Genomic DNA, 26,895 nt, shown 5'->3' with positions numbered 1-26,895 from the left:
TTCACCACAGTCTAGTGAGGTACCCCAGACACAGGATGGTTCAATATATTCCAATAAATAACTTGGTGTCAGAATAACAAAAGGCCAAGAGCATATGTCCATCACACAGACACAGGAAAGGCACTGAGGAAGATTCAGTGTCCTTTTAGGATGCAATCAGTGAACAGGTTAGGTGTGAAAGAGGAAGCCTTGGCTTGATAATGGTCATATTCAAACACAGACCTACTGTCATTATTCTCATCAGAGAAACGATAAAAACATGTGTGCACTATGACCTGCAGTGAGGCAGTGGGGTGGGGGTGGGGGCATCTAACTACTTGTATTCAATAAAATCGTTGCCAATCTTAGACAGAGCCATCAAGCAAGAAAAAGAAATCAAGGATATTAAATAGGAAAGGAAAAAACCACCTTGCTACATGTATAGATCACAGAGGCCTCAGTTTCCCCTTTGCCTACTTACCCTCATTATCAAAAACTATACAGAGACAAGTCTCAGAGTCCATCAGAACTATTAGGGTGAACAAATTCAGCAAAGTTGAAAGATACAAAAAGAAAAACAACCAAAAAAAAAAAACAAAACAAAACAAAACAAAAAAAACCCACACACACAGAAAATCAGCAGCAGTGGAGAAAGGGTCTGGGAAAAAAAAATCAGGAAAACGGTTTCTTACAATAGGCACAGAGAGAAAGAAAAGTAGAAATATGTTCAATCAGTATTTCAAAAGCCCCTCACAAGGAGAGTTACCACACATTGGTGGGAGAACCGAAGGGGACACAAAGAAAAGTCTCCTTAAGGCTTGTGACCACTGAAGAATATTCAAAACCCCTTCTACCTTACCCTGGTATGTGGGAATATCACACGTGACTCTGCTGTTGTTATTCAAGATTATTTTGAAGACTCAGTACACACTGGATGAAGTAGACACCTGGCTAAGTTTGTCTGTGATTTCAGGAGTCCATGATCCATTTTCACGGGTGACTGGAGGCAGGGAATCTCTCACACTGATGCCCAACAAACGTGCTGGTGGGCTGTCCATGCAATTTTAGAATTTACAGAGACTTGGTTGACAGGCATGGAGAAACATTCTCTAGATATTGGGAGCAGGCCAATTTCAGTTGTAGGGAACAGGGATTTGGAGTGGGAGGTCTGACAGAAAGCGCAGGCCCTCACACAAGGGAAGTTAAGCATTAGCCAGAGAACTCCTGGGGAAGCAGACCTAAACAAAGGAAAACTTGGTTAAATTATCAGTGAAGCCATCAGGACCAGAGGGGGTTGGCCTCCTGGGGCCCAGATTCCGCCAATGTCTAGGAAGTGGCAAAGCTTTCAATGTCTAATCTGAACCAGGCAGAGCAAGAACAGTCCACCACCCATGAGGAGCAATGTTGGCCTTCTGGAATTTTCAGCTGAAAGAGGGCTCTATTTTGTAGTTCTACCTGGGAACAGCCAAGTTTGGAATTCCATTGCAACCCCGGCCAATTGAGTTTCATTCTTGTGGTATTTTAGTGGACCCAGAAGTAGCATAAGCAATCACAGAGGTGTTCATCTCTGGGTACTACTCATGGTTTTCCATGTTATTGAGGTAACCAGTGTAGCCAGACTTGGCTGCTCTTTAATTCTACCCTTCTCCAACCCTTCTTCTTCCGTCCTTTCAACCACCTACCGCTGGATAGGAGAGTAAAAAGAGTAGAGGAAAAGGGGTTGACATCATTAGACTCCTTCTTGCATCAATACTTAAGGGCATCGATATCTAATTTCTTCTTCTCACTTATTTTTTTATGTCGACTTACCAAACCACTATCAGTTACAACCAACAGCAACCAACCAACAATCTACCAACAACAACCAACCCTGTCTCTTGGGAACCTAGCCTTTACATGCCCTCCGAAACTTTCCCAGAATTCCAAACGCACCACTTAATCGCAGAAACTACCTGCAGCTGGCAAAACTAACCACACCTCTGCTAGAGCACAAGGCAAATCACAGTCAGCTACTGAGGATGATCTGAAGCAGCCCCATACCCTACACCTGAGATTAAAATGAAAACACATTCTTACAATATTTCTATGTTTTTAAAGAAACCAACATTCTCACTACAAACCAGTTCAGGTAATAATTAAAGTTTTAAAAATGATAGTCTACCTCTATAAGCTTTCTCATTTGTGGATATTTGTTGCTTTCTAGAACTGCTCCTTAGAATAAATCCTCAAATCCTGACATCCCAGCACAGACATTCCTCTACCTTTCCAGAAAGCCAGGGGTGGATCTAAGGTAGACTCCAAAGCTTTTACTTTGTAGTTCTAACATTTATTGGCTGTATGAACTTTGATGATTTGTTCAGCCTCTCCTTAATATTTTATCATCTAGTAGGTAGACATGAAAATGGTTACCTGTTTGAAAAACCTAACAGTGTATGCAAACACACATTCTAGTAAAGAGTCAAGAAAACATGGGTGGACTAACGAAACAAAGAACAAAATGTGCTATCCTTCACCCCTGATGATCTCAGATTCTCTTCTGGTGACTCCGGGGTTTCCTAAAATGTTTCTCCAGAACCTCTGAAGCCCTGATTCTTATAGCATCTAACAGCACAATCATCTTCAAGACTTTGTTCTGGGCTTGATCTGTGTTCCTTGTGTGAAGTCTCTGTGTTTTGTGATGACTGTGTAGAAGAGCATCAGGTTCAAGCTGTTCGCTCTGGTTAAGCTAAGGGAATTCACACCCAGATAATGGAGTCTTGAGACAGTGGGAGGAATGAATGGAGTTATACTAATCAAGAACCCAAGCATCACATTTGCTTAATCAATAACTTAATTGGTTATGATATTTTATATGCTAGTAAGTTTAGATTTCACTAAACATGTAGAGCATAGTAACAGATAAAATGATATTTTGGTAACCATCAAAATCAGTGGACAAGGGAACATTTTAAAGAGTTATTCCACTGCCTACCTGCTTGCCATCTTGTGTAAAAGAATGGATAAGTCATGAACGATGGATGTGTTCTCCCTATCAGGAGGCCTCTTTCTACTGAACCAAGAGATTTGGAAACTCACAGAATGTCTAGTGCATACCTGCTTACACCTCTCAGTGGAGTTAGAGGGTGGATCATTAACAAAGCTTCAGCAGAGGCTGATAACTCCCAAGAGTGTGTCTCCCCCAGATCCTGGACCTCACAGCTAGCCACTCCTATCAGTTATTGTCACTGGAAATTTATTAGCCTGATGTCCCCATAAGGGAGGGAAGGACACAGGCATGTAATCCTAATACCTGCTGCTCCTCAAGCACGTAAAAAGATTACTAATGAATCAAAGCCGAACGTCCACTCTGTCACATTTGTTTTTCACAACTAGAAGACGGTTTTTATGACCAGTGCTCTTGCTGACTGCAGACATAGGTATGGCTACATAAGGTATCCATGTAAATTACAGGAGCCAAACATACACAGAAATGGCTGGATGTCCCACCCATGAACCGCCCACCTCTCCTGCAGTGTGAAAGAGTTCCAGAATGATCAGACTCTACACTCATCTCCGATGACCACATCTGCTTTTTCCAAGAGAGCTGTCTACCCAGAGGTACGGTGAAGAAAGGATTGTGTTCAACATGAAACTAGGAGTCTTTAACTCCCAAATGACCCTACTGAACATGTCTCTTCTTTTCAAAAGCATGATCTGAGGCTTCATACTCATCTCAGGAGTCCTTAGTGACTTTAAAACTTCAAAAACACAACAGCCTCAGCATCCAGCAAGCGTTTATCAAAGCCCAACGGTTCACTATTTCCTCATAACTTCAGGATCAAAATGAACCTGGCCCAAGACCAGCCCATCACTTGCCACATCTGCTCCAAACCACAGTCGGTTTTGTTCCAAGATGACATATGATGGTTTGGAAATACAAATTCAGCCAAAGTCATTGTAAAAGCAAAATGAGCCCAAATGCTTGCCCTCTCCCCAAGGCAACTGGGGTTGGATTCCTTTTCTCTTACTGTCATACCTGGCTTAGGCTCTGCACTTTCTCAATGCTGCTGCCTCAGACAATGGGCCGATGTGCTGCTCACAGGGACCACAGTCGTCCTAAACCCAAAACAAACCGGGACCTCAGTGTTTCTGGGATTTAGTCAGGTCTATAGTTAGTTCTGGGATGCTTTCCAATTTCTTGTCTGTAAACTTGAAACACTAATATTTTGACACTTGACACCTTGACAGGGTTTCTAGTTCAAGTTTAATCTTATTAGTTATGGTCTTAACTCATGTCTCCAAATGCAATGAAGAGGACTGAAATCAGGTTTCTCACACACTTGGGTTACTGCTGCAGTGACACCAGAACACACCTCCAGCACTTGGGGCCTGACGTCTGGTACCTGGGAAGGAGAAAGGGAAAGAAACCCATGGGAAAGGAAGCCTGACTGTAGGGAATCACCTGTTGGCTGATTGATAATACTCACAGAGGCATGTAACCCCACTCCTTCCAAGGAAACCTCAAAGAGCTCTTCTCCAGAAGTATGGCTCTAACAACTGCATTTGCCTTGTCGAATTTTGGGTAATTTCTCCCATGCCACACAGTGCTCATCTTAGAGATGAAGCTACTCAGGCTTTGGATGTGCTTTAAGGCATTGGGAATCCAGATAAACTTGCATACTGTGAAGCACTGCTTTTTTTTTTTTTAACGTCTTAAAGATTCTTCATTGTAGCCTCAAGTGCATAATACCGTGAACATGAGACTCTCCAGTGTTTTCCTTAAGATTCAAGGAGCTCTCATGTTGTTAGCTTTTAATAGTAAGGTTCTCCACTTGGGCCTTTCTTGACATATTCTATGACCTAATAGAAGCAGGGACCCAATGTACAGGTAAAGCTTTGATGGAAAGGATGCTGGTGATACCCAGTAGCATTCTGGCTAAAGAGCTAGAGTGACTTGCTTGGGCTGAATCCTTCTGCTTTAGTTCTTGCTCTCCAAAACCAGGCTGATTTACATGTGAGTTTGAGCTCATCTCAGGACATGCTCAGCATGATATTTTCCTCTCCAGAGGAAAGCATGCCCAGAGGAAGTGCATTATTCTGGGGTTTGGTCATGGGATATGCACCATATATGTGGCCTGGGTGTCAACTACTTGAAGAGAGTGACAACCAGAGATGAGGCACCTTCTGAAACACAGAACGTGGTCGAATTTTGGAGTTCAGGTTTAGAAACTCCACATACATGTACAAATACCTCACAGATAGATGGAACTAGTCTATCAGTGGTGTGATGGGGAAATTGGGTCTACTATGTGAGTAAATCTTTTAAGTTCATACTTTTTATTTCATTCAGAATACCGACAAAAGGTTTATTCCAGAACATTTAGGTTAGCCCAAATCACAACATTCTCTGTATCCGTTTTCAGGCAGATTATTAGTTTGTAAATCATTTACTTTCTATACTTTTAACTAGATGAAATAAATGAAAATAAACAAATGTAAAAGTGACTATATCTTTGATACCTTCCACAAGACTGACAGGGAGTGTGCTAGGTTTTATGATGCATTTACTAGTCGTGTCTATATAACAAATAAATTAGGTGGAAATTGGTGTTTCTATTTAAAGAAATGGGCATTCAATGAAGAAATGTTACAGCGTTGCAGAAGGAGCCAGCTTAACAGCAGATTAAGCTCCTGGTTTTGTGGCTCCTGCATCCTGTTCTTCCCACTCCCCCTTCCCTTGTTACTACCATATTGGCCTTATTCTTAGTGAGCGAGCAGGTAAGCACACACAGAACTGATGACAGAGGCTTAGAGGAAGGGACTGGCCTGGACTAGGTGACTGAGAAGCTAGAAGAGCAAGAAGCAACAACGAGACAACTTAGAAGGGTAAATAGGTGGGGTGGGGTAAGATCAGAACCCTGGGAAGGGGCTAGTCCAGTGCAACCATGTGTGGTAACAAGACTATACTGGGAGACCAGATGTTTTCGCTTCAGGCTCCATGTTAGAGATCCTGACCTAAGGTTAAACTCAAACTAACAGGCCAGTACCTAGCACCAGTTTCCAGGCCACATCCCTAACAAGACCTGGGTCTAGCACCAGTTTCCAGATTATTCCTCAAATCTGCACCTCTAGCTCAAAAGCTTGCCCCTGACACTTTGCTTCCTAACCAATCAGGAGGAAAGCAGAAGTTATGGTTTGGTTCTTAGCACCAGCCACATGTTAAAGGCCTCAGTAGCCCACCAATTAGATGCTTGCCAGGTTGGACACCTCCACCCTTTGCTTGCCACTTCCTATAAAACCTTGTCCCAAAGAGGGTTTGGTGTTGGGAGCGATGCCTTTAAATTCCTCCATTATTGATGTTAATATTATGGTTAGAGGTAAGTATGACTGGGTTCATGGAAAATCCCAAGCCAGTTGCAGAAGACTAATACAAATCTGGTGGTCAGGATGAATAATGATATGACAAAGTTGTGACCTCACTGAGAAATACATCTGATGTCAGGATGCCCAATGTTATGACCTGTAACCTTTCTGAGAAACCAGCATCCTGCTGACGAATGATATGACAAACCTGTAACCTTTCTGAAAAACTAACATCCTGCTAACATCAGCTGACCACATGAGTACTATGTCCTTGGCCTGAGTACATGTTTCCCACTTTCCTCCTCTCTCAATTACCCTTGTTATGGTATAAATTCAGCCTTGGGAAAAAATAAAATTGTCGCCTTGATCAGACTCTTGTCTTGGTGTCCTTCTTTGCGTCTCTTGTCCCCCATTCTCTTCCAGGTAACCTCTGCACCCTCATTGACTGTCCTGCAGGACCGGACAACTAGCCAGGGCAACTGGCGCCTAATATGGGGCTGTTTGGGGGTCTCCTGCTGGAGAACATCGTCCCCCCATGAACAGACAGGACTGCCTTCCTTCTTTCTCGGAGACTTTGCTCCCCCCTTGGTTCAGCCGCTTGGTGTGTTTCTCCCCGGATGATGCAGATCTCAGTGGTGAGTGATGGGACAAGCATTCTACAGTCACCTTTTGTGACAGGACTCAGGGAGTCACTCAGGACGTGAGGAATAGGGTTAAGAAAAAAAAATTTTAAAAATTCTTAGACTTTGTAGAAAATATTTGTCCATGAGTCCGCCAGGAGGAAACAATTGATGCAAAAAGATAGCATAATGCAGAGTTATTGATTGTTTTAAAGACTATTATGAGACTTTTGGCCCTGAAAAAATTCTAGTCGCTGCCTTCAGTTACTGGTCTCTTATTAATGATACCCTCAGGACTATCCCCGTAGCAGCCAGTTCCTGCTACTGTGGTCAAAATGCCCCAGGTTAGGAGTCAGGAGAGCCCCTAAAGTAGTTCCAGAAAGAGTCTGCAGCAGACTGAGAGGAACTTTGTTTTGCCACATAGAATTTGGAGCAGGCTTTGGCTATGTTTAACCTAGGATGATATCAGGAGGAAGTCTTGTTACGGCTCTTCCGCCTACTCCAACTGGAGTCTGTGGCCAAGGTCAGATCAATGTTTTCTTTTCCATGGCCCCTAACCCAGTGAGACAGCTTGGGGAAGGGCTGGGGACTGCTACCTGAGTCCTGGAATTCAGAGGCACAGGGAGGGCTGTAGTTCTACTAAAGGTCAGTATTCCAGTGTTAGCAATCTCCTTATTGGATGTAAGAAGCAGGAAGCCCAGTGCAACTGTGCCTCAGGAATGGCAGCAGAAAAGAGTCTTTATAGCCCCAGGTGAACCAGTGATGCCTGAGGCTTCAATCGGATCACACTTCCCTGGGCAAGCCTCCTTCAACACTAGAGGCGTAAATGCTATTTATTCCTGGTCTTTTGGCTCAAGGTCACCAGGTATGTCTGACAGCCTGGAAAAAAAAAAAACTTCCCCCCTAAATCTGGCTTTTCAAGGTGCTCCGGGGGAGCGGACGGGCCATCCAATTCTTTTGACAGCCGTTTGGCACCTAGCACCCAGGTCCTAATCATCTCTCCATCCTTTTGTTATTAGTTCTTCCTGGAAGCTAGTGTAGCTTAAAGGCTGGGTCTCTTGAAAGGCAGAGCCTCCCAGCTGACACTGAAGGGAGGTACTCCTTAAGGAGAATCTAAGTCCAGAGAGACAGCTGGTAACAGACTCCAGCTGCCCCTCTGCTCGCCTTTCTGTTTCACAGGCACAAAGCTTGCGCTCATTTTTGCACTGGCCTTTTTGTCCCAAGAAAGCTTCCTCGTTTAGCTGTGTGACTGGATGCTACTTGTCACCTGATCTGGTTGTTCCACCAGCTCTCACTGGGCCACCCCCTAGCTTTCTTGTCTGGCCCCTTTCCCCTGTTCTTAATTTTTTTTTATCACCTAATACACTGTGTTGTTTGACTTATAATACCTCCCGTCCTGCTAATATGCATGTCCCAGATTCCCGTTGTGAAGGTTCTAATTCTAAAACAAGAGGATAGTGCATTCCCCTAAACATTAAATTTACCTCCGTGGGTCGAAACCAGGATTGGACACGTGGATATACTTGGGGCCTTAGAATGCTTCAATCAGGTGCTGATACAGGGATAATATTTACCATAAAATTGTTAAAAGAGACTGTGCATTCCTACTTCCTGGCTTCTGGGCACTCATCCCAAGAAGGAGCCCATGGAGGCACTGAACACAGTGCAGGGCACACATGACTTCATCTACAGCCTGCACTCCACCGAGAGGAACTGCTTACTCAAAGAACTGCACCGCTTCAAGACCATTGCCATTGCACAAGAAAAATTGGAAGCTCTACCACCCACTCCAGGACAGCTGAGATATGTATTCTTCCACAATGCGATACCTTTTGTGGGATTTGGCTTTTTGAATAACACAATTTTAATTGTTGCAGGAAACCAAACTGAATTGTCTATTGGAATTATTTTGGGAATTTCAACAATGACAGTCAACATGTTACCTTTTCCTTCTATGTATCAACATATTATTTAACTTTCAGTCATTGATACAGTATTGTACTGACTTGGGGTTTGCTTATTTCTGACATAACATGCATGGGATACCTATTTATGTCTTTACTTTTTTTTCTGATGTTATAATTCAATGCTGAGGTTTCTCCAAATTATTTAAGATGTTTAATATCAGTTAAAATTGTAATTTCCTGCCTGGTGGTGTCCTTTCTGTGATATTTCACCGTAAACATTTACTATCATATAAATTCATTCAATTTTTAAACTTCTGCATCTATCCAAAATGGAGCAGTGTTTTAAGTATATCTGACTGTTTTAATTTTGACCCACACTGTCTTTAAGAGTCAGAGCTTAATCAGAAAGAACAATCGTCTGACCCCCCCTTTACATAAACTATATATGCTAACAAGTGTACTTATTTCTGATTGGCTTTTTACCTTTAATTTCCCAACTTTGAGCAATCACAGTGAATTCTGGGTTGTGAGAGAAAGGCAGCGCTTGGATACTTCCTGTGTCTTAGAATAGGGTTAAAGAGAACATGAAAAAGGTCAGAGAAGGCTTAGAAAGGAGAAAACAAGAAAGAGAAAAAGCTGAAAACTGGCATCAAAATTGGTTCTCCACCTTCCCATGGTTGTCCACCCTGCATCCCTCCCTGTTGGGCCCCCTAGTAGGCCTTCTTTTGCTTATATATTTTGACCGTTGGGCATTTAATCATTTAAACAGCTTTATTAAGTAGACAATATAGCACCAAAACCTATTCAGGTATATTATCATACGCTAGCTGTGGAGGATGCCTTTGATGAGGGTCAAGCTCACTTACTACACATCTCCTCCCAGCCCAGGCAAGGACTTTTTGTCCTTGAGCCAAACGAGGCCAACATTCTTTTCTACCTGCTGTCCTGATGCCTTTGCTGAAACATCAATGAATCGTCACCCCTGCATGCTGAGCTGAACAGTCAATGATGGGTAAGAGAGCGATATATTCATGAATAAAGGGCCTAAGACAGGAAGGCCGCCATTAGCTGCTGCCTTATCCTATGAAGGACGCTGGCCACAAGATTCTCTTGGCCATGTGACAAATATTGCTCCAACCTAAAACAGACAGTTTCTGAGGGGCTCATTCCAGGACAGCACAGCCATCAGTCACCCTTTCATTTGACTATAAGGAAGGGGGAGATGTTGGGAGTGATGCCTTTAAAACCCTCCATTATTGACGTTAATATTATGGTTAGAGTTAAGTATGACTGGGTTCATGGAAAATCCTAAGCCAGCTGCAGAAGACTAATACAAGTCTGGTGGTCAGGATGAATAATGATATGACAAAGTTGTGACCTCACTGAGAAATACATCTGATGTCAGGATGCCCAATGTTATGACCTGTAACCTTTCTGAGAAACCAACATCCTGCTGACGAATGATATGACAAACCTGTAACCTTTCTGAAAAACTAACATCCCGCTAACATCAGTTGACCACATGAGTACTATGTCCTTGGCCTGTGTAAATGTTTCCCACTTCCCCCCTCTCTGTTACCCCTGTTATGGTATAAATTCAGCCTTGGGAAAAAATAAAATTGTCGCCTTGATCAGACTCTTGTCTTTGTGTCCTTCTTCGTGTCTCTTGTCCTCCATTCTCTTCCAGGTACCTTCTGCACCCTTGTTGACTGTCCTGCAGGACCGGACAACTGGCCGGGGCAGTTTGGGGGCTGCCTCACCAAACCGTCCTATGGGTTGGTGGTAAGTGCAAGTTCAAGATTGTAATAAAAAGACCCTAATGCTATTACATCAAAATCAGCTCCTTGGTGGTCTTTTGGTGTTCATGAAGGCTTCTTGGAACAACTATACCAGAGAGAGACTGAGTTATCAACTACAAGAACTTCTCGGGGTCAGAAAATGAGACTTGGATGGAAACAGGCAGTTCTCAAGTGAGCAGCTAGAGCCTGCCCAAAAGTTGATTCTAAAGTACTGTCTTAAAGTCAGTTTAAAAGCATTTAAGAGTTGCATAATAGCATCATAAAATCTTTAAATATAGCTTGTTTAAATATAGCATTTAAAATGTGCATTATCAAGAGGCTCCAGCGTGTTGGCAATGGGAAATGAATGTGGAAGTTCCTCCTGGTATCATCCTTCGTGCTTACTTGGTAGTTACAGCACCTGAAAGTTGAATCATGGGAACACAGAGCAGACCACAGAAAAGCCTGGGCAACTTTCACATCACTACCATATCCCATAAACATTACAATAACAAATGTTATCATGGCTTTATACTAATCATCATTAATTTAGTTTCCATTTTCTGAGCTTATAATTTACATCAAGACTATTTTTTTGCATAGTAGTATATAGGTCAGTGTTTCTCAACCTGTGGGTCATGACCCTTTAGGGGAGTCAATGACCCTTTCAGAGGCATCACCTAAGACCATCATAAAACACAGACATTTATTTATTTATAGTTCATAAGAGTAGCAAATTACAATTCAGAAGTAGTAATGAAAATAATTCTGTGGTTGGGTCACCAGAACGGAGAACTACATTAAAAGGGGCGTGGCATTAGGAAGGTGGAGAACCACTGTCATAGGTCCTAGTTGTTGATTTATTAAAGAAGGCAGGGCTGCATTTTAGAAACCGGACCATGAAGCTTTGTACTTCCTCTTTCCAGCCAGTGCTGAGCGATGGCATTTCTCTGGACAACTGGCATAAGCACCGCAAGACTGGGGGTAAGGGAAAACCCTACCACAAGAAGCAAAAGTATGAACTGGGACGGCCTGCTGCCAACGCTAAGTTTGGCCCTCACCACATACAAAGAGTCTGAGTTCATGAGACAATAAGAAGTACTATGCTGTGAGATTGGATGTGGGGAACTTTTCCTGGGGCTCTGAGTGTTGTACTTGGAAAAGCAAGGATCATAGATGTTGTCCACAATGCATCCAATAATGAGCTTGTCTGCACCAAGACCCTGGTGAAGAACTGCACCGTGATTATTGACAGCACACTGTATCAACAGTGTTACGAGTCCCACTATGCACTGCCCCTGGGCCACAGGAAAAGGGGCCAAACTGACTCCTGAGGAGACAGAAATTTTAAACAAAAAATGATCAAAGAAAATTCAAAAGAAATACAACAAAAAGAAAAAAGAATGCCAAAACCAGCAATCTTCTGAAGGAGCAGTTCCAGCAGGGCAAGCTTCTCATCCATATTGCCTCAAGACTAGGCCAGTGTGGCAGAGCAATTGGCTACATGCTTGGAGGCAAAGAGCTGGAGTACTATCTGTGGAAGATCAAAGTCTGTTGCTCCTGTAATAAAGGTGTTTGCTGTTATATGAAAACAAACCAAAAATAAGGGTTGATAAGAACTGATACCAACATGGCTGAAACAATCCATGTGTATTCAAAAGCCAGGAAAGGGTTAGGGATTTAGCTCAGTGGTAGAGTGCTTGCCTAGCAAGCGCAAGGCTCTGGGTTCGGTTCCCAACTCCAAAAAAAAAAAAAAAAAAAAAAAAAAAAAGAAAAGAAAAAGAAACAAAAGCCAGGAAAGGGGAGAAATAGAAGATAACTCAAAAGTCATCTGCCCCTGATGTCAAGGCAGCAGGAGAGTAGGAATACACCCTGAGATTCGAGGAGGCAGTTTGCATAGAAAGGACCCTGGAACTCAGGATTTCATTCATGTTCAGCCTTGAAAACCAGCATAGCATGTTCCTCTAACCGAAGGTCTGAGCAGTTGAATACTGATCTGGAAGATTGATGTGTTGTTGACCTGCCCACCCCCCAGGCCCATTGTGTTAAAGTTCATTTGCAATCAGTGTTCATAAAACAAAACAAAACAAAACAAAACTCTCTGCACATGCACTTAGTCATGCACTGAATACAGTTTTTTCATTCCCACCAAATATCCCTTGGGTTTCTTCAGAGTGCCCTTCATAGGTATAAAATATACATTGTCAATGTTCTTCTCAACGCAGCCTTCCAAACACGGGCAAGCAGAGTCTCATTTGCTTCTCTGCAGACGTAAACACCATGACCAAAGCAACTTATGAACAAAAGGGTTTACCTTACCTCACAATTTATAGACTACCATCTTGGGAAGTCAGGCTGGGAGCTCAGTCAAGAAGTGAAGTGGAGAACATGTAGAAATGACGCTCACTGCTGTGTTCCCCATGACCTTGTCAGCCTGCTGTCTCATACAGTCCAGCTCAGCCTGCCCAGGATGCCACTTGCTTGTGGTGGGCTGGGGCCTTCCACATCAACTACTAATAAGAAAACATATCCAGAATTGCCTACTGATGGAGGTAACATCTCAATTGGAGTGCCCTCTTCCTAGGTGACCACACTTTGTGTCCAGTTTACAAAAACTGACCAACACAGCAGGAAATGAGGAGATCCAGGAGATTAAACAATGCAATTGAATTTCATGGTGTGCTCAGGATTGGAACATCATCTTAAAGCACCAGCGTTTTTATGTCTGTTCCTTTGGGAGCAGCTGCCTTGTGTCCTGTGTCTCTGAGTTAGTTATATGTCCTAAATTTCAGGTGAAGCACTGGGAAATCATAGTTGCTTATTAACAGTCTTATCAAATCACAGTAAAGGTGTTCAAACAGAAGTCACACAATTGTAATATAAGTGGTACATATTTCAGTGTCACATTTGAGAATGACTCTGTTCCTTACAGTCGGTTCCTCTGACCTCAAAGAGATGTAGCAAAGGATACTAGAACCACTGAGAGAGCAAGGCTGCACACCAACTCTTCTCAGAGCCCAAGGCCCACCTGGACCAGAGTCATGAGGCTGACTTACTGCAACATAAGGACTTCTGTGATAGCAGTGACCACTGCTCCCACTGAATACCCTCCTTCCAGCATGTTGTAACTGGTAAAGTCAGCCATCAGAAGAGTTAGAGTCACACGTAACTCCCTGAAAATATAATTGCCTTAGAAATAAAATCAATATGAACATTGTGGCAGCTTTGGAGGATGGAAATAGCAAGGAGCAGGAACATTAAGGCGGCTCCCTGACACTGGTCCCTGGTCCTAAAGTCAGTGGCCCAAACTTGCCAGATCAGGAGCAGTGTCCCATACCAGTTAAACAGGAACAAATGAAGAGTGTGACTGTCCCCTGGGGACCGGATGTGCTGTCATTGCTGTTAGAGGCCAAGCCATGCCCTGGTGGGGTACCAACCAATGAGGAAAAAGGCTCAGCAACATGGTGGTATTTGCCTGTAAGTACCCAGTGGGTCAAGAAGCCAAGAGAACCAGTTTAGACAGAATAGAAATTCTGCCCATGGTCATTGGTAAGATACACACTCCATCTTTAGGATCCTCGAGGCTCTGAGTTCTCTCGTTGACAAAATCAAGGAAGATTTCTTTTTAATTTAACCTTACCATTTTTAGAAATTCATACATGAGAGCTGTGTCTACATCACTCCCATCTTCCTCCAACCAATTTCTCCTTCCCTGCCTCTCCCTCTCCCTCCCAAATCCATGACATCCTCATATATAATGAGTCCATTAGCATTGTTCAAATGTATACATTTAGGACTGACTACTTGGGATTAAAAACTATGCAGTAACTTGAGAATTTTAAAGAATGCAATGAATGACTACCAAAACCTAGAAAGTGGTTGATGTGAAAGAAATTTGGAATAAATGAGTCAGGAAAAAGTAAAAAGCAATGTGATCGTGGAGCAGATGCCCAACAACTTACGACCTGGTTTTTACGCTGAAATGGGTACCCCCCATGGAAATTTAATGAGCAAAACCAGGAAAAAGAGCCAAGAGAACTGATACCATTATAAGATATGGCTGAGCATTTCAGTGGCAGTTCCCACTCTGAGAGATTAAATGCATGGCTGCCTGCGTCCTACATTAATCTGCCAACCTGATCTCTCTCTCTGACCAATGTGCTGATCATTACACAAAACGTTCTGTCTGTGCTGTCATGTAGATCTTGTGTAGCTATGCAAACTTGAATGTTATACAAAATGAAAAAATAAATAAATTCACTTCTGGAGATGCTCACTAGAGTCAATAGCTATTCAGGGTCAACTTTAATGAAGTGAAACTTCAATTCCAGCTGTCAGTCTGCAGTCCTCCTATGTAGCCATCATTGCTATCACGGTATGAAGCTCTACTGGACAAGGTCAGAGCACTGCCCTTGAACAACTAGTGATTGGTAGGTTTCAAAACACTGCCTGAGATTTTCTTGCAATACTTATCTGTGATGGAGAGTGTATAGTATACAATAAGGAATGTAGTATTTTTGTAATATCATTCCAGTTAAAACATTTGGAGCATGCTGTCCTAGACTGACTACATAATGAAACTGCTCTGGGTTAATACAAAGCTATGTGGACTTACAGCAATAGACAGAAATGTTTAAAGAAGTGAGCATCTATATGGATTAATGTATATATGCAGGTGAGGGCAGGCACAAGATAGGCAAGGCTTATGATTGGGAAGTGAAAATGAAAGGCGGGGCCAGAGTTTTGGAGAGGTCAGAGAGATAAGGGGGAAGAAGAGACGATGGAGGAGGAGAAGGATGACCCACGCCCATGTGGCTTTAAATAGCCACAGGTAGCTATGAACGTATCATATAAGGGATAAAAAATTACAGGGCAATTTGTCTTATCTAGATGGGCAGTTTATATCAATAACAATTTGCTCTGAGTTTATTGTGCAGATGTTTTATGGGGTCAGAATTTACTGATGCAAATCTGATTGATAAATCACAAGCCTCTAGAGTTTTGATTTTCCCTGGTTGCTAGGAATGTGAGCAGAGTCCACAGCAAGAAGGCCGCAGGATAGATGGTCTCTGTATGAGACTGGCATGGCAGGGACCCGGCATGGGAACTGGATGGATGGCTGCTGACGGGGCTAGCCATGGAGGCAGAGAGACCACTGGGGATAGAGAGTAGCAAGAGGTAGTGTGGGATGCAAGTTGGGAACTTAGTGAGTCAGGTAGAGACATTTTGGGAGCTTTGGGCCAGAGAGTCTGCCAAGTCTGGCAAAATACCCCACAGATACCATGTGCCAGAGATAGTGTGGATTGGTGTTTCTTTTTTAACATTTCCCACTTACACATCTATACTTGAGGCACTGGAAGTTATTACTGCTATCAAACACAATCTAAGAAAAATGGCACGGATGGAACTGTGACAGATTTCTTTCTACGTTGTCTGTCACTTAGTAATCGGTTCAGTTCTGTACAGTGGAAAAGACTTAGTCCTTTTAATCCAAAGTTCTCGAATCAATCTGTTCACCCCACTCTGCAGGGGGTCAGCTACCAGCACAGACCCAGGATCGCACTGAGTGATCCTGACACATTCCCCAAACAATGAATGTCCTTGTTCTCACGGAGCTAAGTTACAGCATAGGGTGCAAGGATGGACGACAAAAGTGATGTAGCAATGTGTCCGTTAATGTATGCACAGTTGGCAATCTAAGTCATGTTATCTTAAGAAACAAACAGCTCCTAGGGGCTGGGGATTTAGCTCAGTGGTAGAGTGCTTACCTAGGAAGCGCAAGGCCCTGAGTTTGGTCCCCAGCTCCGGAAAAAAAAAAGAACCAAAAAAAAAAAAAAAAAAAAAGAAACAAACAGCTCATGCTAAACAAGGGCATCTGCATGCAGGTAAAGGCCTGAGATAGAGAAGCCGGTCAGGCTTCATGCAGGAGGTGACACTTTCTCAAAGCCTCAGATGTGGTGTACACCACCTCTGCAGACAGTAGAGGGGTTGTGGGCCAGAAGAAGGGGTCACCCACCGTCGAGGCTCTGTGGCTGCACGTGGCAGGCTGTGATCTTTGTGATCCTTGTAGTATACACATGTGGCATGTTCCTCATCCAATGCTCAAGATGATTGGGTAACTATATTCAGACAAGGAGCATTCCCTCAGCTCATCACAGAAGGCGCACTTCAACATTTGGAGGTGGACACTAGAGTCCAAGCCACTTCTCTTACCCAAAGGGTACACTTGCACTCTGGATGCCACCTTTCTTGTCTGATCTACAAATTATTTCTCTACATTTCCTAAAGAGAGAAGCGCAAACAGCTGACTCACTCAAGAATGATAGCATTGAGACCACGCGCCAACCCCCACGCCGACCTGGCTAGGCATCCTGAGCCTGCATCCTGTAGTGTGTTCAGCTACTTCCAGGCTCCCGAATGCTCATATAACTTGGGTTAGGACATTGTCATGTCAGCCATCATTCACTTCCAGAAACAATGAGGTTATTTGGTCTCGGACTGTTCTATCTTTAGTCCTCAGTCTTCCTGGCACACAAGCCCTCAGTCATCTACTTGCCTGTGTCTTTCTCATCCTTCGGTCTGGATGGCCCAGTTAGAAGCTTGCTTGTTGTCACCTTGCTCTCAGAGCATCTATTGGACCAAGGCCTTGTTCCTGACCCGGCATCTACTAGCAGCTTCCACCTGCATGACTCCAGCACTTAGCATGCTTTTCTCCGGGGCTAGAGCTATACATGTCTGTGTGTCACCCATGTATGTCAGAGCATGCGCTTCTGCTGAGAGAGATGCATTCTATTTCTGGGAACAGGATAAATCTGTTGCTGTGTTGCCATGTCACAATGCACATTCAACAAGCCTGCTTCAAAGGAGGAGGGGGAAAGCAAGGTTAATGGCTAAGATCACAGGGCAGATTTTGGAAAAAGAAGTGATGCTTGGAGCCTGCAAAAGAGATAGACACAGTTTGCACAGGACTCAGTTCAGAGAGGAAAGGACCAAGTCAAAGGGCAGTGTGGCAAGTTGCAGAAGAGGACAGTGACTGCCAGGGACACCCATTTCTAGGTACATTCTGGCAGGAATGTGGCAGGTGGCCACAGTGGCAAGGGGATTCTGAAAAAAGCCAGAACAGCACATGTGTTTTCTAGTAGAAGCTGGGCATCATGAGGTTATTGACACTTGGCCTTGCAGGATGGTTCTGAATTCATGCACGTTTCCCCCATACAGTGCACCACCCCTATGTGACTGCTGGGCTCCTGTCCCTGTACTTAAGGAGAGGCCAGGGAAATGTGTGATGAGGTCATGAAGCTCACTCACACTTAGCTCATGAGTCAGCTGTTTCTCTTTTCCATGTCAACTCAATCCCTAGGGCAGTGTTTCCTTTCTCCTCAGTCATGCTATGAACATATCTTACAGCAGAGCCCATGAACGCCAGGCTCTGGGTGGGTGTACCCTGCTTCTGTGTATGTGAGAGGACTGTGAATACTCTCTGTATGCCTATATTGTAACTCCTTCTGTCCCATGTTATGATCCAGAGTTTTGGGAAAGATGCACAGTGCTACTCCTTAGCAGCAGTTGTTATGAAGAAATGGAAGCTGGAGGAATTTGAATGTCCACCCTCTAGTGAGTGACACACTCATACATACAGTGGATGCCCTTTAACAATGGAATGAACCAAGGAGCTGAGAACCACAGCCCTGTGAACAAGTCCAGGTACCCTCTGCTGAGAGGGGAACCAGAGCAAGAGTCCACAGCCCAGAGCAAGAGTCCACAGCCAGTGTGATATCTAAAGCAGGCAGTGGAGGTTGGAAGCAGACAGCATAGTTGACAGGTTTGAGTGGGAACAGGAAGTGAATGCCAACAGCTCTTTCTGGGGAAGCAACAATGACTAATGTTATAGTCTGGGGCCCAGGGAGAAGGATCAGCTGATAAATGTACTTGCCCTTTCACAGAACCTGAATTCTGGCCTGGCACTCGTGGCAGATATATAACTACTTATAACTCCAGATCCAGGGGATCTGGCACTCCCTTCTGGCCTCTGTGAACACCCACACACATGTGGTATACAAGCACACAGACAGACACACAGAGATATGGATATAAACCTTTAAAATCAGATTATAGGGAAGGTTTCAGATGACAGTGTAAACTACTCGAATGTTCTTGAATCATGCACTTGAAGTGGTAAGATTTTGTTACGTCAACTATAACACAAGCATCTGGAGAATAAAGAAACCTGAGCCTCTGGGAGTGACTGGGATGACTGGGATCCTGCACCTCTGGGATCCTCTGCTCGGTACTTTATCTATGTCACTTGCCTCTTTGGAGTTCAGAGAAGTTAAGCTAAAGTTATCCTGCGAACTATTCCAGGGAGATACACAAACTAGCCAACAAAATACAGACATCTAAATGCTGATGGCAGGTCACACGGTCTGCAAAAGGACAGTTGCAAAAGCAAGGAGGAGCAGAGACTCAGCGATCCCCAGAAATGAGCAAGGTGTGTACTCAAGTAGCTTTGCTTCACTCTGGGTAGGGCAGGAAGGTCTGCGTGTTATGCTTTTTGAGCATCAGGATTCTAGAGGCATCTGGGATATGAAAAGCTGGGCCTTTCCATTCTGCTCCTATATAAGGTGGTGAGTTCCCTGCTATAGATACAGTGCAGGAACTGAACATGCCTTCACTGAGCCTGTCACCTCTTCCAGGTACACTCACAGCCCAAACTTTTTTGTTGAAGGAATGTAAGACACTTTCTCTGGATGATCTGAATCAGCTGGTGTGGGCCACACAAAAGCAAGGGGGCCCCCCAGATTCACAGGTCCCACACCATGATAAGCCATGAGGTGTGCACCTGTATATGCTGTGCTCTATCATTTTGTGTTTTTCCAGAGCTAGGGTAGAGAGCGGGTCAGATGCCACCACTGAAGGAAAGTGTGGTTTTCTAAGTCATCTACCAAACACAGTCTGACTTTGTATGGAGTTTAATATAATAGACACTTTCTAATTTGTTTTCAAGCAAGCTAGCCTTAGACACCTAAGCTTCTCGATGCAGTCATTGAGGAATTTCAAAGTGTGAACTGACCACTGCCTCCTCCCTTCACTGTGTGAACTGAGCATGTCATCCTCAAAGGCCATTTGCTCAAGCTCTGGAGATTATCATCTGTACCAACTCGGTTTTTCCCTACTTCTCTTACACATGTAACAACCTAGGCAGTTGCTTTAAACATCTGTTACTAAGGAGACCAAATCACACCATTCATAGATTCCAGACTCAGTTATGCACATGGCTGCATATGCTCTTGGTCACATCAGCATCCTCGGAGGGTAATAAATGTTAGAACAGATGGTATTTTCAGACTGTTAGACTCAAATTGTATGATCTTCATGCAAGTTGATGTGGCCACTGATACTCATGAAGCTCTCTGAAGATGTCACAATGCATATAGCGGTAGACTATTAAAGTACTCCCTAAGAAGCCGATGTCCAGGATTTATTATACAAATAGCATTTTGTTTTTCTCCTGGAAACACTGATGTCACAGCAGCCCAATTATTCCACAAGAACCTGGGCTACTCCTCATCTGTGGGACATTGTTTATGGCTAGAATGCCAGGACCAACCGATTGCTTCTAGAAGAGCAAAAGTACAAAGCAAAATGAGCAAAGGAAAAGGTTAGCAAATAAAAAACGCCCAGCCAACAACCCCGAAAAGCCCAGTCTAGGTTGTCTGCTGCAGCTGTTCACTGCTGTCCTTTGAAGCTACTGTGACGGTGTCTTTGTGAGTCCTCACACTTATAATCCTCTGAGGATGCTGAGGTGGCCAAGAGTATATGCAGTCATGTGCATATATGCAGTGGGCAGAGGATGTTGTTGCCCCTGTGGGCTCAGAGGAACCCCCACAGACATGGCAATGTTTTCCTCCTCCTCCCTCATGGTCAGAAAGCCAGGCTCAGAGAGTATAATGCAAGCAGGTTGCCCAGAATGCTAAGTACACATTTTACATTAACCAGCACTATACTCATTTATTATGTATCCATTCATGTTTATGATATAACTGCTTTATTGGCTGGGATGGTTGCAATTATCTGAACCACAGATACCCTAATGCAACTAAAGTTCATCTATGTCCTCTCTCCCATAGTCCCCTCGCTCAGTAACTGTCTGGTAGCTTTGATGATCACCTTTTGAGAATCAGGACCTGCAGAGAATTCAAATGACAATGACCATGACTTCATCCAGCCTTCATAGACTTTCCAGCTCTTTATATATTTTTGGTTTAAAGAATTACTCTGAATAGATACTCTCCAAATTATTAATTAGGTGGCAGATACAGAACCTTGGGGAGTGGAGTGTGGGATTTCAAAGGAGAGATCCACCTGCTCCAAATGGTGTCCTCTCATACCCCTCTGCAATCCACGTCATACACATCAGTGTTTGCTGAAGAGGATGGCCTACGTATGCCTCCTCTCCTGTAGTCCACTTCCACCGTAGTGGAGCCCAGTCCTAGCATGAATGACTGGAATATGTAACCACTCTGTTAGAGCAGTAAGCTGCTTTAAATCTTACAGTTAAGTATTGCGATCAGAGTATACGGAAGACCTTAACACAGTAAATGCTTCATAGAGGAGAGTATGTTCCCTCCAGGGACATTAAGCCTGGTGTTCCCTGTATGGCTCATGGATAGTAGGGTCCTTCCTGAAAAAGTCTCCCCAGAGTCATTCACCAAAACAAAGTCTCTGGAGGAACAGCCTTGTGAAGTCATTACATATAAATAAGTATGTGAGTGAATGTGGGTGGGTATGGTATGAATATGTGTGTGTGCACATTCATATGTGTGCATGTGTATATGTCTGTGCACAGAGTGGGTGAATGGTGTATGAATGTGTAGTTTGGAGTATGAGTGTGCTAATACCATGGCATTTTTTCCATGTCTATTATTGGCACAGACACACTGGAAACCATACTGTGCCAGGGCCACAGTTATGCACAGCTCCAGACAGCAGTGAAGCACCTCAGGTAAGGAAATGACTGTGGGTGTAATTTAACTTCTGGACTTCTGCATTGCTTTTGATGTAATGCATGACATCACTTTACCCAAGTCTCTCTTCTCTCCCTTCCCGTCCCTCCTTTCCTCTCTTCCCCTTCTCTCTTCTCTCCTTCCCTCTTCTCCTTTCCTCTTCTCTCCTCTTCTCTTCCCACTAAATACTGTTGTGTTAAGAGCATGACTACTACATCTGTGACTGCCACAGATGCCTTCCAACTCTTTCCAGGAATGAATTTACTAAGTGAAGTTGTACCCTATATACATACCAAATGATCAAGGTACGGAAGACATATATATCTTTGGTTGAAAAGGCTTGTTGTTACCCTGACAGTCATTGAGACTCCAAAGATTGATGGGAAGTGTCCCTTAAAGGAGGAAGATGTGCTGGGTGAAAAATTCCTCACATTCCCTGATCCAATGGACATGGGGTTGGAATTTGGGCCTCTCCTGCTAGGTGTCAGCATTTGGCAGGTAATGTGCTTGATTCCTTTTATATAAGTTGGTATGATAATTCACGTTCATTGTCAGCTTGACTCAGGTACAAATCAACTACTCCACGACATATCACTGGGCATGTCTGTCATGTACTTCCAAAGAGAATTACAAGAGAAAGGAGTACCCATCCCATGTATGGGTGGCTCTCAGTGGCCTTGAGTTCCAGACTGAATAAAAAGGGGAGAGGAAAAAGCAGGCCGGACAGAGGCAGTATCCCCTGGCCTCTGCTTCCTGATTGTGACTGCACTGTGACCATTGGAATCTTTAGCCACATCTCCTAACACAGGAAGAAAGTACCAATTACCCTTACAGCTCCACACCCTCACCCATGTGTGCACTGTACCCATGGCAGCAAACTTCCAGACGCTCTACCCCAAGGCAGAGCCTGAGTTGGACACACCTTCAGTCTGCTGGATGGAAGGATGAAATTAGAGAAAGCAGAAGTGGTTGGGGCTTCACACTGAGACCAAGATCAAACAGAAGAGAAGTCTCCAAATCGATTCCATTTTTCAGGGCAGGGCATGGCATGGAAGTGAAATGTAATCTGTGGATAACTGCCAAATAGGAGGTTTAGGTTGCAAAATATACAAATGAATTGGATACGCTGTTAAAATGAAGTTCTTACACTTCCCTATGGTCAGCTATGGAGTTTTCATTCAATGTATATTGTAGTCTTGCTACCGTTTATAGTATTATTTTTTGCACATAGTGTAAAGTAGACATCTATGAGCGCTGCCGCATGGTACTGTGACTTTAAGGATTGTTTATGCTTTTAAGACCTTTTGACATTTAAATTGCAGTTTGGGAGATTAGTCACTTGCTCCCACTTAAAAACAAAAAGTGTTTATGTTCTCTCAGACCCTGTGGTTTTCAAATGCCTGGTGTAAAACATGGCACACAAGGTTCTTAGATTCCCTGGTGAGGTCTAAGCTGCATTCTCCAGTTCCCAGCCACTACTGAACGCAGGACTCGGTCAGAGGCAAGGCTGGAGGTTTCCCAGCTCTTCACTTTTCTCTTTCCTCAGGTTTTAGTCAATATTAAGAGTGCTTTCCTAATTTAAGTAAATGTCAACTTTTGCATAATTCCAGTCAAGTTCATTGGAAACTGTGGCTCTATTGAGTCCTGTATCGAGGTTGCTATTATTTCCAAACAGTGTGGTTAAGGTTTGTTTTTTTTTTTTTTTTTTAAGAGAACAAAGTGATTACAAATGCATTTCTAAAGCACTCAGGAACCAAAAGACACTTGTGTTCTCTCCAGGAGGAGGAGGAAACATGACAAGCACCGCAGAGCCATCCCTACTTGTCAGGGAGGGTAGGAAACGTTAAAGCATGGGAGATCCTGATAGTTAACCTTACTAAAATGAGTAGCCCCACAAACTCTTTTCTAACTAGCATATCAGACTGCTGGAGGGAGAGGTGGGAAGTCATTATTGACATTAGATCCAAACCACTTTTAGTTAGTAATCATGCAACCATGTTATATATCCCAGCAACGTTAGGGATGCAGAGAGTGAGGGGCATGGGGACAGAACAGGTTAAATGATAGTGCGGGCCATCAGAAACAGATAATGACTGTGACCCTGCCCAGGGCATGCATACTGCCCTTTATAATTAAGCATTTGCTATCCATTTTCTTGAGTCTTCCACAAGCTTACATTTTAACTAGAAATAGAACCGGACTATAAAACAGGCAAGCTTCTCTTTTGGCTTATCATTCCATAATCCGTCACTCTTTATTTTATTGCCTGGTGATGACCTGCAGAGAGAATAGCCAAAACTCCCCAAGCTTCAGTTACATAATCTCTGCAAATAAAACAAGGGTTATAGCTCTTTTGGCTGCCGCATTGGGAATACAGAGTCAGATGTTAGCTGGTCTGGGCACTTTATTCATTTACTACTCCTTGTTACACACAAAGTGATATCCCAGGTGTTGAGCATACACAAAAGTCTCTCCAAAGTGTGGACATAAATGGCAATCCTAAAAGTACATAAGCAATGCCTAACACTGGACAAGGACAGACCGAAGGGTCGGTATTTATACTTTTAATCGCTCACTATAATTCCAGTAATGGTTATGGAGAAAATAAAGTATTTTGGATTCATGTTTGCATTCAAATATGGGACTTCAGTGAAGGTCAGCATCGGCCATATTTGAATGACTGAGTGTGATGGTTTTCTTATCCTTGCCTCTGCCATATCTTTTACTAATGGGCAAAGAGGGGCTCACACAGAGCAGAATCACACAGTTCCATGGCACCATGTCCTGATCTTGGGACTTTGATGTAGTCTCACTCAACCTTCATTCACCACCCCAGAGATTCCCCCTAGCCATGAATAATGGAGACTGAAGCTCTGTGGAAAGCAGCTGGGCTAGTGAGAGGCATTAGACTGTATGAAAAATATATCAACCACACACACGGTGCGCTTTTCCATCCCGCTTAACTGAGATATCACCCAGCATCTTGATTGAATCCCTACTCCATCATTCTGTTCTCTGACTGTGTGGCAATCATCTGCTTCCTAAGGTGAGCCCCACACTCTTTGGTGGTGTGTGCTCTAGAAGATGTGTATACAGTCAGGTCATTGTTATGCTAGATTCTTAGTCTTGTCAGCTGGGAACTTTCAATGAGGGGTTGTCTAGGTCAGGATGAGCTGTGGGCACGTCTTTTGGGTACCATTTGGATTGTGACCAAGTCTAAAGTGGGCATCATGTTCCACATATTTGGACCTGAACTGTATGGAAGAGAAGGTGTGAGGTGTGCACAGGCATGTGTGCATGGGTCTCTCTCTGCTCCTGACAGTAAAGTCATTACCTGGTTAACTTCTTAATTTCACACTGTCCTGGACTGTGCTCTAGAACTGCGAACCAAAGCAAACTGGGATCCTCTACACTGCTTTTTGTCAGCGTGTTTTATCATAGAGGCAGAGATGAGTCTCTGATAGTCCTGCACATTGGTTGAAGAACTGTTGGTTGGGGAGAACTGATTACTGTGTGGTTCACTTCCCTGGCAGGAGAACATACATCTTTAGTGTGCTTGTTCACTACTGTACACCACGTAGGCTCTCTCCATCCCTAAAGCTCGTGCAGAATGCATGTCACCTGCCACTCAGCATGGCCACAATGCTAACACAGGAGACTCACTCATCCTTGCCATGAGCCTGCTGATTAAAGAAAGCGCACATCTGAGAAGCTGAGGCACAACCATTGTGGTGTCTCTGTGCCACTCTAGAAGGCACGAAGGCAGAATTGGACAGACACCATGTACTCTCCTAAAGCATATTTAATCTATGCCTATGTCAGCCAATGACATAGGTTTTGTAATTTAGGAACTACTAATGAAGTTTTCTGTCTATCACCTCATCATATATATAAAGCTGAAAACCAATCAGCCTACAGAATGATTCGTTTTGTGAAAAATTAGATTTTGTTGTTGTTTTTTGTTGTTCTTAAGACCTGATGTGACCGTTTCTTTGGTTATGTCTACTTGCTATTGAGAAATAGAAATACAACCTAAGTTCTTTACAATGATCTTTTGTTTGTTTGGGTTATTGTTGTTGTTGGTTGTTGTTGTTGTTGTTTTGAGGCAGGGTTTCTCTGTGAGACCAGGCTGTCCTCCAACTCACAGAGATCTGCCAGCCTCTGCCTCCCTAGCTGGACATGGTTCAGCCATTAAAAGGTAGGCTCACAGCAACAACAGCAACAACAACAAGAAAAATAGAATGATTTTTAAAATAGCTATCTTTTGTTTAGTTTCCTATAATTCTTTCAAATTAAAAAATATACGAAATTATCACCAATTTGGTAATAAGTTAAATTCTTAGATTTATTTGAATTAGTGCCTTTTAAAACATGTGATATTCTTTTATAAATATTTTAAAGCAATGACTTTCCAAAGAAAACAATAAAACAAAGTGAAAAAAAAAAAAAAACAGCCACCACCAACGAAGTCTACAGTAAGTGCCAAGGGATGACACCATTCTAGATTGCAATAAAATTTGGTGAATCAGCAGTGAGAAAAGAAAAAACAAACTACACCTGAGGAACTAACATAGGGGCAATGGTGACAGTGGTTTAGTGTTCACTTTTGAGGTGCAGATGCTTGGGAGTTGTCCACAGTGAGGAAGGACAGGCCTCTGCTGATGTATAAACTCATTTTGATTCAGACTATGGCCTCAGGTCAAGCATAATGATTCCCCAGTTGCTCCTTCAGGAAAGATTTAGAGCTGCCAAACTCACAGATGGAAAACACACACATACACTTGTACATACAAGTCCCCGGAGCACCAGTTTATCCCCCGCACATGTCATTAGATACAGCCTCAAAGCCTCTTGGGAAAAAATTACACTGTTTTTTATTTCACACAAAGAGCACACTCTTTAACCAGGGCAGTAAGAGGGCAAGCACAGCCTGCCTGGGGAGGAACACCTGTGCATGCCAGGTCTCTGCAGCTCCATCCCACCTACAGACAGGCTCACCCTTCTGACCAAGGTCAAGGGCCTGAGACAGGCTTCCCCTTTTCCTGAGTAGAAGTGGGATGAGTTGCACATGGAGTCTTCTTTAGCCCTACAGACCTGTAGCAGTGTCTATTATTTTTGTTAAGCAACAGAATTCTCCATTCTGTGTTAAGACCAATTCATTCATTTTATGAACGTTTATTGAAGGCTTTATTGCACATTTGCGCCAGTAAAATTAAAGAACGTGGACAGACACTGCTTTATATCCACACTATCACTGCAGTGAAGA

At 43.4% G+C, this 26,895-nt stretch overlaps 1 protein-coding gene across 2 annotated transcripts in view; it reads right to left on the bottom strand.

Annotated features, from left to right (window-relative positions):
* Positions 1-26,895, bottom strand: part of Adamts16 (ADAM metallopeptidase with thrombospondin type 1 motif, 16) — a 129,947-nt gene that overhangs the window by 86,436 nt on the left and 16,616 nt on the right.

This window comes from Rattus norvegicus, chromosome 1, assembly GCF_021556685.1.
Source record: "Rattus norvegicus strain SHRSP/BbbUtx chromosome 1, alternate assembly SHRSP_T2T, whole genome shotgun sequence".
In the NCBI taxonomy this organism is placed as follows: Eukaryota; Metazoa; Chordata; class Mammalia; order Rodentia; family Muridae; genus Rattus; species Rattus norvegicus.
This window is presented reverse-complemented; position numbering and strand designations above follow the sequence as displayed.